At 39.5% G+C, this 15,682-nt stretch overlaps 1 pseudogene; it reads right to left on the reverse strand.

Moving 5' to 3' along the window:
• The window catches only part of LOC108411713, a 34,620-nt pseudogene extending 20,624 nt beyond the window's left edge, over positions 1-13,996 (reverse strand).
• Positions 13,997-15,682: the final 1,686 nt, after the last annotated feature.

The following is a 15,682-nucleotide window of genomic DNA, read 5'->3' on the forward strand; positions in this document are numbered from 1 at the left end:
ATAGGAGCTTAAGGAAGAATTACTGAGAATTACAGGAACCAAGACTCTAAAGTGGAATGCATCCTCCTCTGGGCTGCACCAGATAGAGTAATTATAGAGACATCAATATAATAAACAGAGAAATTATGAGGAAACAGAAAATGCAGAGGGTAACCAATATTAACCCTTAAATACATACTTTGGCTCTCTGGCACTGCATGAACTTATACCACTCCCACCCACCTCATCCCCTTTTTCAGTTAAGCCCCCTCATCAGTCTGTTGTTAACAGGCTGAATGTCAAAGCATGGGTGTGATGCAGAATTTATAATGTATAAATTATACATTATTATATATATAATGCATATGTGGCGTGGTTGCTCAGTAATTGAAACCAACTGAAATGAAGTTGACTACGCCACCCCAGGAACTCACTCCCAGGGAACACTACCATATATACTAAATAGGCCCACAGGTTCGTTATACTAACAGACAGAGACGTGTCTCTAATACAAATACAAATAATTATTTATTAAGCATAAAAAGGAACACTAGAACATAAAGCAGGCTGTTCACAGAGGTTACCACCCAGGACTAACCAACTCAAAACAAAACGAAAAAAGACATAAAACCAAAAGATGTATGTTTTTCTGTAGGCTAAGCACTTACCAACAGAGAGGTAAACTCACCGCTCACAGAGGGATAAGACCGATCACACACACGTGCTCCACAGGCACACACACTAAAGAAGCAATAGGCAAATGGTAAGCAAACACCCTAAACCTTCACATCACACATCGGTGAATCCACTCCAGCACTTAATCCCCCCCCCCCGCCATAAGCACTCAGCCAAACCAGAATATGGACAATGTATATAAAAAACAGAGAATCCTGCAACCTAAAATGTACTAAGAAAAGAAATTATGCAACAAATTTACTTTAAATTAAAACAAAAAAAAAAAACAAAAAGGAAAAACAAGTCAATAAACCGCAAAGAAATATAAGCAAGAAATAAATGAACACAGTAAAACCCTTTTTAAGAAAGAAAATAAAATAAACAAAAATACAGCCAAAAATATAATAAACTCAGAAAGAAGCGATGAGTTGAACAAGCTTGGTGTGCAATCCCCGCAGAAAGCAGGACGGGCTCAGAACAGAGGGAGCACTGGCACGTAGCACCAACGCCAAGCAAGCAGCGATAGAGGAAGAAACAAAGCAGCAAGCACGGAGATGGAAAGCTTGCAAAGGTACAACGGCAGAAACAAAACAGCAGAAGCCAACACCAATTAACCATCCGTTTATCCAGAGCCAGGCACAGGAGAGCAAAGGCTAATTCAGACGCTTCAGACCGTGCTAACGCTCCGCTAACACGGCAAACGTAGATATCAATAAGCACCTGCTTTGGGCAATAGTGAGCTGACGACACCAACACCAATCCTGCAGTCTATTGGCCTGATGCCAGTTGCAGCCACAGGCAACCGAACACTCAAGTTCACAACCCGGAAGTCATGAGGACAGAAGCCAACGGGAGGGAAATGAGCAGTGGCAACAATCATTCACACAGCGCACCCCATGGCCGTACGCAGACTCTTTTATAGTCCCACAGAGAGCCCTGATTGGCTCACTAATTAACACAAGGAACGGCCAACAAAAAAAAAGGCACACAAGTGCAACTGAAAGCATACTGCTACACATATATATAATATAATATAATGCAGAATGTATAAACTGTGCAAATAAAATGCAGTTTTCCAGATCACTACTGACACAAGGTTTGTTTAAATGGTTGGCAAAATATTGATATATGTAATAATAAGAATCATGTTTAAATTAATCATGTCATGTAAAAGTCTTCTTTTAAATAACAAACTTTGTTTCTGCTGGAATTTCACTCTGCCTAAACTATGCGACCAGTTTAATTATTAATTTTAAGTAGAAACCTAACTTTTTATGATTTAAATAAGATGTATAATTAAAGTACTACAACCCCAATTCCAATGAAGTTGGGACATTGTGTAAAACATAAATAAAAACAGAATACGATGATTTGCAAATGGTTTTCAATCTACATTCAATTGAATACACTATAAAGACAAGATATTTAATGTTCAAACAGATCAACTTTATTGTTTTTTGCAAATATTCACTCATTTTGAATTTGATGCCTATAACACGTTCCAAAGAAGTTGGGACAGGGGCATGTTTACCACTGTGTTACATCACCTTTCCTTTTAATAGCACTCAATAAGCATTTGGGAACTGAGGACACTAATTGTTGAAGCTTTGTAGGTGGATTTCTTTCCCATTCTTGCTTGATGTACAACTTCAGTTGTTCAATCTGGGGTCTCTGTTGTCATATTTCGCGTTTCATAATGCGCAACACATTTTCAATGGGAAACCGGTCTGGACTGCAGGCAAGCCAGTCTAGTACCCGCTCTCTTTTACTACGCAGCCACGCTGTTTACCGTGCAGAATGTGGCTTGGTGTTGTCTTGCTGAAATAAGCAGGACGTCCCTGAAAAAGATGTTGCTTGGATGGCAGCATATGTTGCTCCAAAACCTGTATGTACCTTTCAGCATTTATGGTGTCTTCACAGATGTGCAAGTTACCCATGCCATGGGCACTAACACACCCCCACACCATCAGAGATGCTGGCTTTTGAGCTTTGCACTGATAAAAATCTGGACAGTCCTGTTCCTCTTTGGCCCAGAGGACACAACGTCCATGATTTCCAAAAACAATTGGAAACATGGACTCGTCAGACCACAGGAAACAGAAATACAATAGTATTTATCAGCTTAAAAAAGTAATTAAAAAGGATAATAATGCACATGTATGTATTTACACGACATATGCTTATTACAGGGCCCTGGGGCTACAAGTGGTCATGTCCATTCTGCCTAAAGGTGCCACACCTGCATTATGGCACCTGGGAGTGCTGAACCATTTAAGTTGGAATGTAAAATGTGAAGAAGCTGGCAAGTAGGAAGCCAGTTTCAGCCTAACCAAACTTAAATCTAGAATCAAACAATTAAACTCCATACTCGGTTTAGATAATGTGCAATGATGTGCAACTGTAACTAGAGGTCATATGTGCTAGCTGTGCTCTGTCCACTCAGCCACGTGATGTTTCTCCAGTGGTATGTGGTACAGTTTATTCTGAATTCCATCAACATTACCAAAGCAATCTACGTCCACGCCCATGGACTCCAATGGATTTTCTGATACAAAGCAGGAGAAATCACTGGTGAACACCAAGGAACTAGGAGATTTTGACTCTCTTCACGGATGCCCTCGATGTGCAGTGGAGAGTGACCTCCAAAGTTCCTCCTGAAGTCTACAGTAATCCTTTTGATTTCATCTACATTAAGAGATATACTGTTATCTCTGCACCAGTCTGCAGGACACCCCATGTCCTCCATGTATGATGACTTGTTATTATTGATGATAAGAACCACCACTGTAGTATCATTAGCAAACTTGATGAGGTGATGTTGCAGATCCTGATGGACTGAGGTCTCCCAGTCAAGAAGTCCAGGGTCCAGTTGCATAAGGAGGTGTTCAGGACCAGCAGGCTCAGATTTCCTTAAGTTGCGGTGGGATGATTGTGGTGAATTCTTAACTAAAGTCTATGAAATGGATTCTCACATGATTGTCTTTTCTGTCCAGGTGGGCCAGTGAGAGTTAGAAGGCAGAGAATAAGGCATCCTCTGTGGACCTATTAGGGTGATACCTACAAACTGAATGGATCCAGTGTGGAAGGAAGACTGCTCTTTAAGTGTTTTATTACCAACTGCTGGACGCATTCATGATGATTGGAGTGAGTCCACAGGTAGGTAGTCACTGAGGCAAGACAGATGATTTCTTTGAAACAGGGATGACGGTAGTCGTTTTGAAGAATTGTCCGGCTCAGAGAAATGTTGAAGATGTTTGTTAGGACATCAGCAAGCTGGTCAGCACATTCCATGACCACCCAGCCAGGTAATACTTGGTCAGTGGGAGAGGAGATGGTCTTCCTTGCTGGCTGTTTCATGTTTCATGCTGCACAAAATGTTCAGAGCATCTTGAAGCAAGGCATCACCATCACAGGCATGTGGTGTCACTTTACCCGTCTGACAGCTCAGGACAGCTTTGCTCTTGCTGAAGTCACATCATCTATGCTCTAATGTAGCCAGTTACGGATGCTGTATATTCCTCAGAATCAGCTGAAGTGTTATATGCAGCCCCCTTCCTGAACACGCTCCAGTCTATATGCTCAAAACTGTCCAGAAGCACTGTGGTTTAGCTGTTAGCCTAGCACAGATGCCTCTCTGTTGTTGTTTTAGACACTTTCTCTCCCAGCTAGCAGCACCATCCAGGGTGTGGTTTCAAAAAGCAGCTTAAGGTCATGGAGCATGTCCAACAGTCATTTACTGCAGTTGAATTCTGGTTTCTAATCTGAGATTCTTCATTCATACAGAAATTCTCCCTTTTCTTAAACAAGACAGTGAGATTATACGAATTGAGCAGCTGCCACTGACTCCTCTCTATACTGACGTACAGTATATTTAACAGTCAAACCGATTGTGTTTTATAACTTTCATTTTTTTCTGCATTTTCTTTTTTACTTTGTTATGGTAATACATGTGTTTTGTATACCTTGTGCATGACGGGTTACTGTATGTAGTGATTTTGCTCTATTTTTAGTGTTATATTGTTTCTTTTTACAGAATTTCTGACATGGGTCATGAAGTTGACTTTACTTGGCTTAAATTTGCATTAATTAAATTCATAATATAAGAATAGTTGTTATGATAGTTAAATTCAATTAAATAAAATGAATTACAGTAATTATTTTTATTTTTTTAATTTGTAATACTTATCAAGTATTAAAAGGTATATGTTGTTTAATACTTATTAAGTATTAAAAAGCAAACAAATACATATGTTTCTATAATTCTATGGAACTGCATATTGTTGATTGATATCAAGTTGCTTCACACAATAATGAGCCAATGACACAATCAGAATCACCCGTTTCAGAAAATTCAGTTGGTTTCATGCAGTTAGCAATATACTCAGAGATTATTATCAGCTTCATTAGAAAATATCCTGTCTGAAATATGTATATAACACAATACATACATACATACAGCACAATCATTAGCTGCATCCTTCTGTGATGCTGGAGTAGAACAGCGAAATGTCATCACATTTAGGAAATCTAACCTAAGTATCTCCAGTTTACAGTCCGAACTCTTCAGTCCAGCAGAGAGCAGCTCTACAACGGAATCCTGCAGATCATTGTTACTGAGGTCCAGCTCTGTCAGAGAGGAGTTTTCTGTTTGTAGAGCTGCACTCAGTATTTCAATGGACTGTACAGTGAGGTTACATCCAGCTTACATCTATAGAAAAGAAGAAAAGAAAGTGAGTAAAATATACGCACTCATAACTTTACCTGCTCCATAAGCTCATTCTAACTGCACTACTGTTTATCTTTATACCACAGACCTTAATCTGTCTGTGCCTTATGTCACTTTAATTTTCATTTCAGGACCTTCTTACGTTCATATTATTCTTTATTAATCTATTTTTCTACAATTAATGTTTTTTTTTATGATTAGTGTATTTTTTAAATGTCTATTTAAATTTACACTTTTCCTGTTTACCGTCTATTTAATGTTATAGTTACACCATGGGCTCTGAGAGTAACGCAGTTTCAGTGCACTGTACTGTATGTCCTGTACATGTTGTAGTATTGACAATAAAGCTGACCTGACTTGACAAAGAGGTGGACTTAATGAAGCGGCTGGTCCATGTGATTGTGTAGGAATATTTATTTAATTTAATTGTACATAAATTATTTAAATAATTACTGCATTGTATTTACTGCATTAGCTGTATAAATAGTTTCATAGCTAGTGAATGACTAACTGTATATTCATTTATTCAATTCTGTAGTTGTGTAGATCATTGTGCTGTTTGGTTAATGCAGCTTATCTGCAGTTGTGTTTGTGGTTTGTGTAGATTTGAATTTTGTATGTGTATTAATTAAATTAAAGAGTTGGCCCGTCATCAGCAGATCATGAGTTCGATCCCCGGTGATGCTACAGCCGTCCGTAGCTGGGAGTCCAAGAGAGCACAATTGGCCTCGCTCTCTCTGGGTTGGTAGGATGGCCCCCCTTCTCCCCCCATCACTCAACGCAATGCTAGTCAGCGTTGGCGTCTGTTAGCTGACGTAACAGATCTGGTTTCACACATAGACATATACACATAAACGCCTCATCACGGGCTGGAGCGTAATTCAGCGTCGCCGCCATATTGGATGGGTCACCTCACTGAAGGCTCACACCAGACCTAACGCAGATTATGCCGGTATTTTGTGCAGCCTACGGTTGCTATAATCGGCGCAGTATTGAAAGCAGATCGCGTGACATTACCTTTCACAAGTAAGATTGAACAATAATTTCGGTTATTTTACCATTTATAATATTCTGCCATCGTAACTAAGGATATTTGGCTACCAACAAAATGCTAACAGCAGGAACAGGTAGTCTCTCTCAGTATCTCTTGCGTTTTTTTGTTCATATTTTGGTTTCCCAGTAACATTGACTTGAGGAGGCAATGGGAAGTTGCGATAAAAAGAAGGGAGGGTTTTGTTGCTACTCAGTCATCCAAGCTCTGTAGCGAGCACTTCAAGATGGAACAGTAAAGGTGGTCAGAGCAGCAGAGCGTGTGATTCGCCAAAAATCAACAGGTGTCACTGTGTCCTCTGTCAACCAGTTCATTCGGGCTGCGATTGGTTCTGAAGATGTGTTTTTACTCGGGGAGCACATTGCAGAAACCCAATTCGGAATCGAGAACCATCATTTCCTGCTCCTGTCATTTGTTGTCTCTGTATTTCACAAACTAAGGCTGCACCACATCGCAAAATTAACTACCCTGGAGTTACAGAGTGCCAGCACACGCAAGAAACTGTGCAAAACAGTTATTTTTCAAGGGTTTTAGATCCTCAGCCCCATATTTGTGTATATAATACACGTGTGTGTGTGTGTGTGTGTGTGTGTGTGTGTGTGTATACGTGTGTATACGTGTGTGTGTGTGAAATAATTTCAAATGAACAATAAAACGTTATTCATTAAAATATAAAATTAATTCATTTATACTTATTAATATACCATATCATATGTCTGTCTTTGTTAAAGAGCATAATATTTCAGTATATTTCAGCAGTATTTCAGCATGAAAGCACGTATTTAATGTGTATGTAATGTTTGACAGCATCCTGTTTCATAACTATATCTCTGCTGTTTGTAACAAACCAAACTGTCAAAATTGGAGAGTTGTGATTATTATATTTATTTTATACTCCTTCCTCAGTACAAATAAATGCACTTGGAGCGCAGGGGAGACCCATCCAATATGGCGGCCACCTGTTACGTCGGCGCCAATAGGCGGTGTCAGTCCATGAGGCGTCTATGTGTATATGTCTGCGTGGGTTTCCTCCCACAGTCCAAAGAAGTGCAGTCAGGCTGATTGGACATGCTAAATTGCCCCTGGGTGTGAGTGAATGTCTCTGTCTGTCTGCCCTGCGATGGAATGGCGACCTGTCCAGGGTGTATCCTGCCTTCCGCCCGATGGGATGGGCTCCAGCACCCCTGTAGACAGTGGCTGTTTAGAGAGCTCACTAGGTTTTGGGACACACCCAATGTGTGTGGCTGACCTCACATACTCTCAGCACCATGTGCTGCCTGTTTACTGTTTTGTATTTATTGTAAGTCTTTCATATTTATTTATTGTACTGTAATGTCTAAATTTCTTCTACAGAAGTTTAAAATACCAGGTAAAATGAGACTTGCAAGCTCACCCCAGATGTCCTCATTATGTAGCTATTAGGATTTCATTTTACAAAAAAATAAATAAATAAATGAAACATTAATGAAAACGGTACTTACAGAGCTCGTCTTGTGTTTTTCACCACTGGGAGTAGGTTTCTAAGTCCTTCATCTGATGGCCTGTATTTCTTAAGCTCAAACTTCTCTTGAGTCTCTTCTGACATCAGCAACATAAACACCAGAGCTGACCACTGTGTAGATGACAGATTCTGTGTTGAGAGATCTCCTGAGTTCAGGTATTCCTGAATTTCAGTTGTCAGTGAATTGTCTTTCAGTTCACTCAGGCAGTGGAAGAGATTGATGCTCTACTCAGAGTGTTTTTTCTTCTTAATCTTTCTTTTAATGTAGTCTGCAGTGTCCTTTAGACTCTCTTCTTTGATGTCCATTTCTGGCTGCAGACTCTTAAGGAGCCTCTGATTGGACTCCAGGGAGAGGCCACAAAGGAAGCGGAGGAAAAGGTCCAGATGTCCATTTTCACTCTTCATGGCCTTATCCACTGCTGTCTTGAGGAGATCACCCATTGCATGTTTAAACGTCCACTTTATTTTCTCCATTATGGTTTCAAGGAGTGGGTTACCTTTATCTCTGAATGTGAGGAAGACAAAGGCGGCAGCAAGAAACTCCTGGAAACTCAAATGGACAAAGCTGAAAATCTTCTCATCCTTTTTAAAGATCTGTGTGCAGACTCCAGAGTACACTACAGCTTCATCAACATCAATGCCACCTTCTTTCAGATCCTTCTCATAGAATATGAGTTGTCCTTTCTGCAACTGGAGGAAAGCTAGTTTTCCGAGCTTCAGTACACCCTCTACTCCCAGTCTGTCTCTCTCAGATGGGGGAACTGTACCGTCCTAATGTTGTATTGTGCTGTATTTCTCAGTCTTTTTTCTCGTCTGAAACAGCAGGAATCATGTGTACATTTCTGTAAGAGTTGTGGGAGCATTTTTCATGTCTTTGTCATCCTTCAACATTTCCTGAAGCACAGTAGCTGAGATTGAACAGAAGACTGGAATGTGACACAAAATGTGGAGACTTCTTGCTGTCTTAATGTGTGAAATGATTCTGCTGGCTTGATCTTCATCCCTGATTCTCTTCCTGAAGTACTCCTCCTTCTGTGGGTCATTGAATCCATGTATTTCTGTCACATGATGAATGTACTCGAGTGGAATCTTTTTGGCTGCTGCCGGTCGAGTGGTTATCCAGATAAGAGCAGAGGGAAGCAGCGCTCCTTTGATGAGGTTTGTTATTAGTTTATCAGTGGTAGTCTCCTCTGTTACTTTAGATAGTTTCTTTTGATTAAAATGTAGAATAAGTTTACTTTCATCCAGTCCATCTAATATAAAAACCACCTTACACTTGTGATTCAGGATCTCCCTCATATCCACATTGTGGAACTCATCATGGAAGTAAATTAGAAGATTCCAGAGGCTGTACTGCTCCTCTTTGATCACGTTCAGTTCCCGAAAGGGAAACAACAGAATGAAATCTAAATCCTGGTTGCATTTGTCTTCAGCCCAGTCAAGAATAAACTTGTGTACAGAGGCCGTTTTTCCCACTCCTGCTATTCCCAATGTAAGTACTTTAGTACCAAACTCATTTTTACTGGATCGTGTTTTGAAAATGTCACTTAACTTGATTGGTTTTTCCTCTATTTTGGGATAAAAACTCTCTATCCGTCTCACTTCATGCTCAGTGTTCACTCCTCCTGTGCAGCCTTCAATCACATAAAGTTCAGTGTAAATGTCCTTCAAAAGCAAATTATCCCCTTCTAGTGAAGTTCTGTCATACAGCTTTGCCAACTTTGCCACAAAATGTCTTTTCAGTGCATCTTTTACAGCTCCATCTTCTTTAGCTGCTAAAATGTAACAAGAAAACTAAATGTTATTCCATTTTTAGTGACGTGAGTAAGGCTGAGTGGTTTTGACTAAACTTGTATTATACAGAATTTCTTCTATGTTTTCATCTTTCTTTACCACACTTTTCTTTTTGCACACTAGTATGACTTATATTAGTTAATAACAAGGATATATCAGAAAGACAGTAATAAAACCTTTATTAATAAGGCTTAGCAAAAAGTCCAACTATGATACATACTACACAAATTTCTTATTACATGTTATACATATAATGTAAACTGTCTTCTTTCTCTTGCAGTACAGCACAGAGGAAGAAATGTTATACAGTAATTAGTTATACATGTCTACAAAGCTATACAGTGATTAGTGGATTTGGTACATATTCTGACATGTTAAGTTTAAAAGGTATATTTTGAAGATATTTCAAATAGAAGCATAGACTTTTCTACATGGCCAGTATGTGCCAGAGTGAGGCCTAGATTGTGGGAATGTAAAGATTTTTGAGCCTACAAGTTACTCATGAACTACATGTTACTTTCAATTGAAAACTCCAAATCTTGCATAGTCTATGACTGACTTAATCCCTGTCTGGAAAGCTGGCCCACAGTGTACCCCACATCACCCTAAATACAGAGAATAAGTGTAATGTTAAGGGCTTGCATTATGAGCACCATGATGTTTACTTTTCTATCATTGCCATTCACTTGTGATGATGATGATGATGATGATGTGTTGAGTTTACCTGCAGTAAGAGCACTAACTGAGACTCCAGTCTGAGCTGCAGAGGAGGAGGCTGCTGCAATCTTAACCGTTTCCTCTTCACCTCTGTCTCACAGAGAGAGTGAACATTAGTAATGAATAAGCAGTACAAAACAAAAATACACACAAAACAAAGAAAGGAGCAATTATTAATTAGTAGGGAGAATAAAAAGATAAAACAAATGCTGTCTAATGTTCTGCCATGCTAGACAGAGTCTACTTTCCCAAAAAAGTGATATATCCCAGAGAGCAGGTACCAAACAGCTGCAACTGTACAGCCAAGCACTTCACTGCTTCTGAAAGCATGCACATGATGCTTCAGGCATAATTTCTTGATTTGAGTGCAGCTTACATTTCCATTAAGTCAATGGAAAGTATCTTCAATCTGTAAAGGAGGAAATTCCTCAGTAATTTGTTGGTGCACACTCTGTTTGGATGATATAGAGAAAGTAGTCAAGAAATTCCACAACTGATAATAAAAGTGGTTCTTCAGTTTTGTCATTTCCAAGAGCTGTCCCATCTGCCCAAAACCATTGCTATTTGCATGCTGTATGTTGCTATGACTGACTCTGCATTATGAAGCTTTTAGATTTCAAGCTTCATTTGTATCTAGAGATTTATAAGTATCTCTACTGTGTTCTATGCTATTGCCTTAATAACTGACTGTAAGAATTAAAGGATATTAACAAATAGTGAAAAAGGATAAAATGTAATGAAAAAAGACTTCAACCACTGAGTTCTTGTGGAAGGAAGGAAAAGGCCTTCTCTTTACTGTTCATCTACTGCTGCATGACTTTAATGCTGTTAATGAATATTCCTATTTTGAACCTTTAAACCATGGTTTTCTCTCCAAAACCATTGCTATTTGCATGCTGTATGTTGCTATGACTGACTCTGCATTATGAAGCTTTTAGATTTCAAGCTTCATTTGTATCATTCTTGATAAAACTAAAAGGAATATACATCAAAATGCCATGAATTGGCTACTAAACTTCATCACCTCATTTACAAACAAAACTATTCGCTTGTCTGGCTTCACACGCATTTGTGAGGTCACTGATGTTGGATGAGAAGGTCTGGCTTGCAGTCTCCACTCTAATTCATGCCAAAGGTGTTCTATCAGGTTGAAGTCAGGACTCTGTGCAGGCCAGTCAAGTTCTTCCACACCAAAGTCGCTCATCCATGTCTTTATGGACCTGCTTTGTGCACTGATGCGCAGTCATGTTGGAACAGGAAGGGACCATCCCCAAAATCTTCCTACAAAGTTGGGAGCATGAACTTGTCCAAAATCTCTTGGTACTGAAGCATTAAAAGCTCCTTTCACTGGTTCTAAGGGGCTGAGCTCAACCCCTGAAAAACAACCCCACACCATAATCCCCCCTCCATCAGATTTTACACTTGGCACAATGCAGTCAGACAAGTACTGTTCTCCTGGAAACCACTAAACCCAGACTCATTCATCGGATTGCCACACGGAGAAGCGTCACTCCAGAAAACACATCTCCACTGCTCTACAGTCCAGTGGTGGACTCTAGAGCACTGCTCTAGAGCAGTGACGGATTCTTTACACCACTGCATTCCACACTTTGCATTGCGCTTCATGATGTAAGGCTTGGATGCAGCTGCTTGGCCATAGAAACTCTTGAGCTGATCTGGAGGCCACATGAAGTTTGGAGGTCTGTAGCGATTGACTCTGCAGAAAGTTAGTGACCTCTGCGCACTATACGCCTCAGCATCCGCTGACCCCGCTCTGTCATTTTACATGGCCGACCACTTCGTGGCTAAGTTGCTGTCACTCTCAATCACTTACATTTTGTTATAATCCCACTGACAGTTGACTGTGGAATATTTAGTAGTGAGGAAATTGTAACATGTGCAGAATGTGGTTTGGCATTGTCTTGCTGAAATAAGCAGGGACATCCCTGAAAAAGACATCGCTTGGATGGCAGCATATGTTGCTCCAAAACCTGTATGTACGTTTCAGCATTAATGGTGCCTTCACAGATGTGCAATTTACCCATGCCATGGGCACTAACACACCCCCACACCATCAGAGATGCTGGCATTTGAACTTTGCAATGATAACAATCCAGACAGTCCTTTTCCTTTTTGGCCCAGTGGACACGACGTCCATGATTTCCAAAAACAATTGGAAACATGGACTCGTCAGACCACAGGACACTTTTCCACTTTGCATCAGTCCATCTCAGATTGAGCTCGGGCCCAGAAAAGCTGGTGACATTTCTGGGTGTTGTTGATAAATGGTTTTTGCTTTGCATGGCAGAGTTTCAACTTGCTCTTGTAGATGGTGCGACGAACTGTGTTCATTGACAGTGGTTTTCTGAAGTGTTCCTAAGCCCATGTGGTAATATCTGCTACAGAATGATGTCAGTTTTTAATGCAGTGCCGCCTGAGGGATCGAAGGTCATGGGCATTCAGTGTTGGTTTTCTGCCTTGCCGCTTACTTGCAGAGATTTCTCCAGATTCTCTGAATCTTTGATATTATGGACTGTAGATGATGAAATCCCCAAATTCCTTGCAATTGCACGTTGAGAAAAGTTGTTCTTAAACTGTTCAACTATGCAGTTGTTCACAAAGTGGTGAACCTCGCCCCGTCCTTGCTTGTGAACGACTGAGCCTTTCAGGGATGCCCCCTTTATACCAAATCATGACATTCACCTGTTTCCAATTAACCTGTTCACCTGTGGAATGTTCCAAACAGGTGCTTGAGCATTCCTCAACTTTCCCAGTCGTTTGTTGCCCCTGTCCCAACTTCTTTGGAACATGTTGCAGGCATCAAATTCAAAATGAGTTAATCTGTTTGAACAGTAAATATCTTGTCCTTGTAGTGTATTCAATTGAATATTGGTTGAAACGGATTTGCAAATCATCGTATTTGTATTTATGTTTTACCCAACGTCCCAACTTCATTGGAATTGGGGTTGTATCAACTGAAATCATTCTCTACTACAAGATCTGTATTCTCTCAACTTATGATTATATCAAATACCTCTGTGCTTAGCGTCAGCTCCAAAGTTGATATTAACTGGGCCGATAAACACATTTCCATGTAGAAGAGGTGCATTGACTGTTCCTCCGGTCTGAGCTGTGGAGGTCTGGACTGGTTCATTTTGAGGTCCGGTGGTCTGGACTCAACCAGTTTGATCTGTGTTCACATGAGGGCACAAGAGTGTTGCCATAAAGGACCAAGAAAAGATGTGAACAGGATACAAACAAAATCTCAGAACAAAACCAAAGGTTTTCTGTCAGCAAGCCAGCTTTAACATTATTTCTAGCCCTCATGCTATGATCCATACCACTATCTCAAGATCATCCAAGAGCACCTTCTGAGAACTGTAATGTGAAGTTCATCTAAAAGATATTTGTCTATTACTATATTACTTTTTTGACAAAATGCTCAATAGATTATACTGAACCTTAAAGAAGTGCCATTGCCTGTGTACACATCATGTCTCAGTACGTTGAATGCATTTGGGCAGATGAGGCACACCTGAACCTGCTTTACCATGATCATTTTAATGTTATTCATCATAACAAATATATAATACATATATTTATACAAATAATTTTCTCACCTGATCATCTGAGAATACACATACAAAAGTTAAGACACTGCCAAAACCAGTGAGCTTAAATTTTAAATGTTTTTCCTGATCCTCACAATCCTGGTTTTACAATCACTAATACAGAGAATGAGAGCATATCTTATAAATTATGCAGGCCATGGTGTTTAAGCTGAAACTGTATTTCAGTGTAATGTATGAAAGGTGGCAGTGACGATGTACTGAGTTTACCTGCAGTGAGACCACTAACTGAGTCTTCAGTCTGGGCTGCAGTGGAGGAGGCTGCTGTATTTTGACCAGTTACTTCTTCACTTCTGTCTACACCTGAGAGCAGTGTTACACATGATGAAGCATAAAGAAGTGTTAGACGTGATGAAGCGACAGTAGAAATAAAAACAGATCTGTTTTAATAACTTTTATTTAGCTGGGTCATTAGAAACTTGGCTTCACTCTTGTAAGCTCCTTATACTGGACAGAAAAAAACACAATTACATGTAGTGCATGGGGGATCATGTAGAAATCAGCTTATTAGTTTCAATCATTTTAAGCCTTGGGCACAAGGAACCTCAGACTGACCACCGTTCAGATCCTGCATTTACCTCTATTTAAATGCCAAGTTTAGATAGCTGACTGCATGTGTATGCTATCTGCTGCTGTAATACTGTGAATTTCCCCGCTGTGGGACTAATAAAGGATTATCTTATCTTATCTTATGAATCTAGAACTTTCCGCTCATGTCTTAAACAGTCCTCTGATTAAAAGAGACTCAGTCACATTTATAAAATTGAGGCTAAAGGTGTGCATGCTGTTGACCTGAGAGAGTCGGGGGAAGGGGGAGAAAACTGATTCTGAATTCTGATATTAAATATGCAACTAAATTTGTAATTAAAAATAAAGTCTGTCTTACAGTTAATCAAAGTTTCTCATACTCAGCCTGAAGAATCCAAGAGGACAGAAAATCAATAAAAACTATTGTTTATTTTTATTCATAATAAACAATAGAATGAATCATCATGAAATTCTTGCACTCGTAGCTCACATACACTTCAGACTAATAATTTCTAAAAAACATATCTACATTTATTAGAGACATCAAATTTACATTAACATAGACATCAAATTTCTGTTAGCATTTACATGTTAAATAAAAAAATTCCCAAAAAAGGTAAGTTAACCTAAATCTTAATCTATTCGGTTGAAATCAACAATCAACTACCATGTCTGTTAACAAGCAACTAGTGATAGGCACAGAGATGAAACTTCAATATACAATTGAGATCATATTAAAAATGTAAGCTACATCTACTGTGACTGATGTAATAAAAGTGAAAACTAAACTAAACTGTGATAAACTGTAAGTCATGAAGACCATGAGAGGGCCCCCTGCTGTGTATCAGAGCATTGCTGCTCTCCAGTTTCAGTCTCCATTTCCCAAACCCTTTAGACGAGCGTGCTAATGTTACTCCTCCTAATAAACAGACACACGTTCAGCGTTGTATCCTCATTATTCACCACTATCACTGTAATATTTCATCATCAACATTAACACAGGATCGTAATCAGAGGGGCGGTGGAGTTCGAGTTTGCAGTATCTAAGATTTTTAAAACACAGAGTTAGAAAAGAAAAATGT

The sequence above is a fragment of the Pygocentrus nattereri genome, chromosome 12 (genome assembly GCF_015220715.1).
Source record: "Pygocentrus nattereri isolate fPygNat1 chromosome 12, fPygNat1.pri, whole genome shotgun sequence".
Taxonomy (NCBI): Eukaryota; Metazoa; Chordata; class Actinopteri; order Characiformes; family Serrasalmidae; genus Pygocentrus; species Pygocentrus nattereri.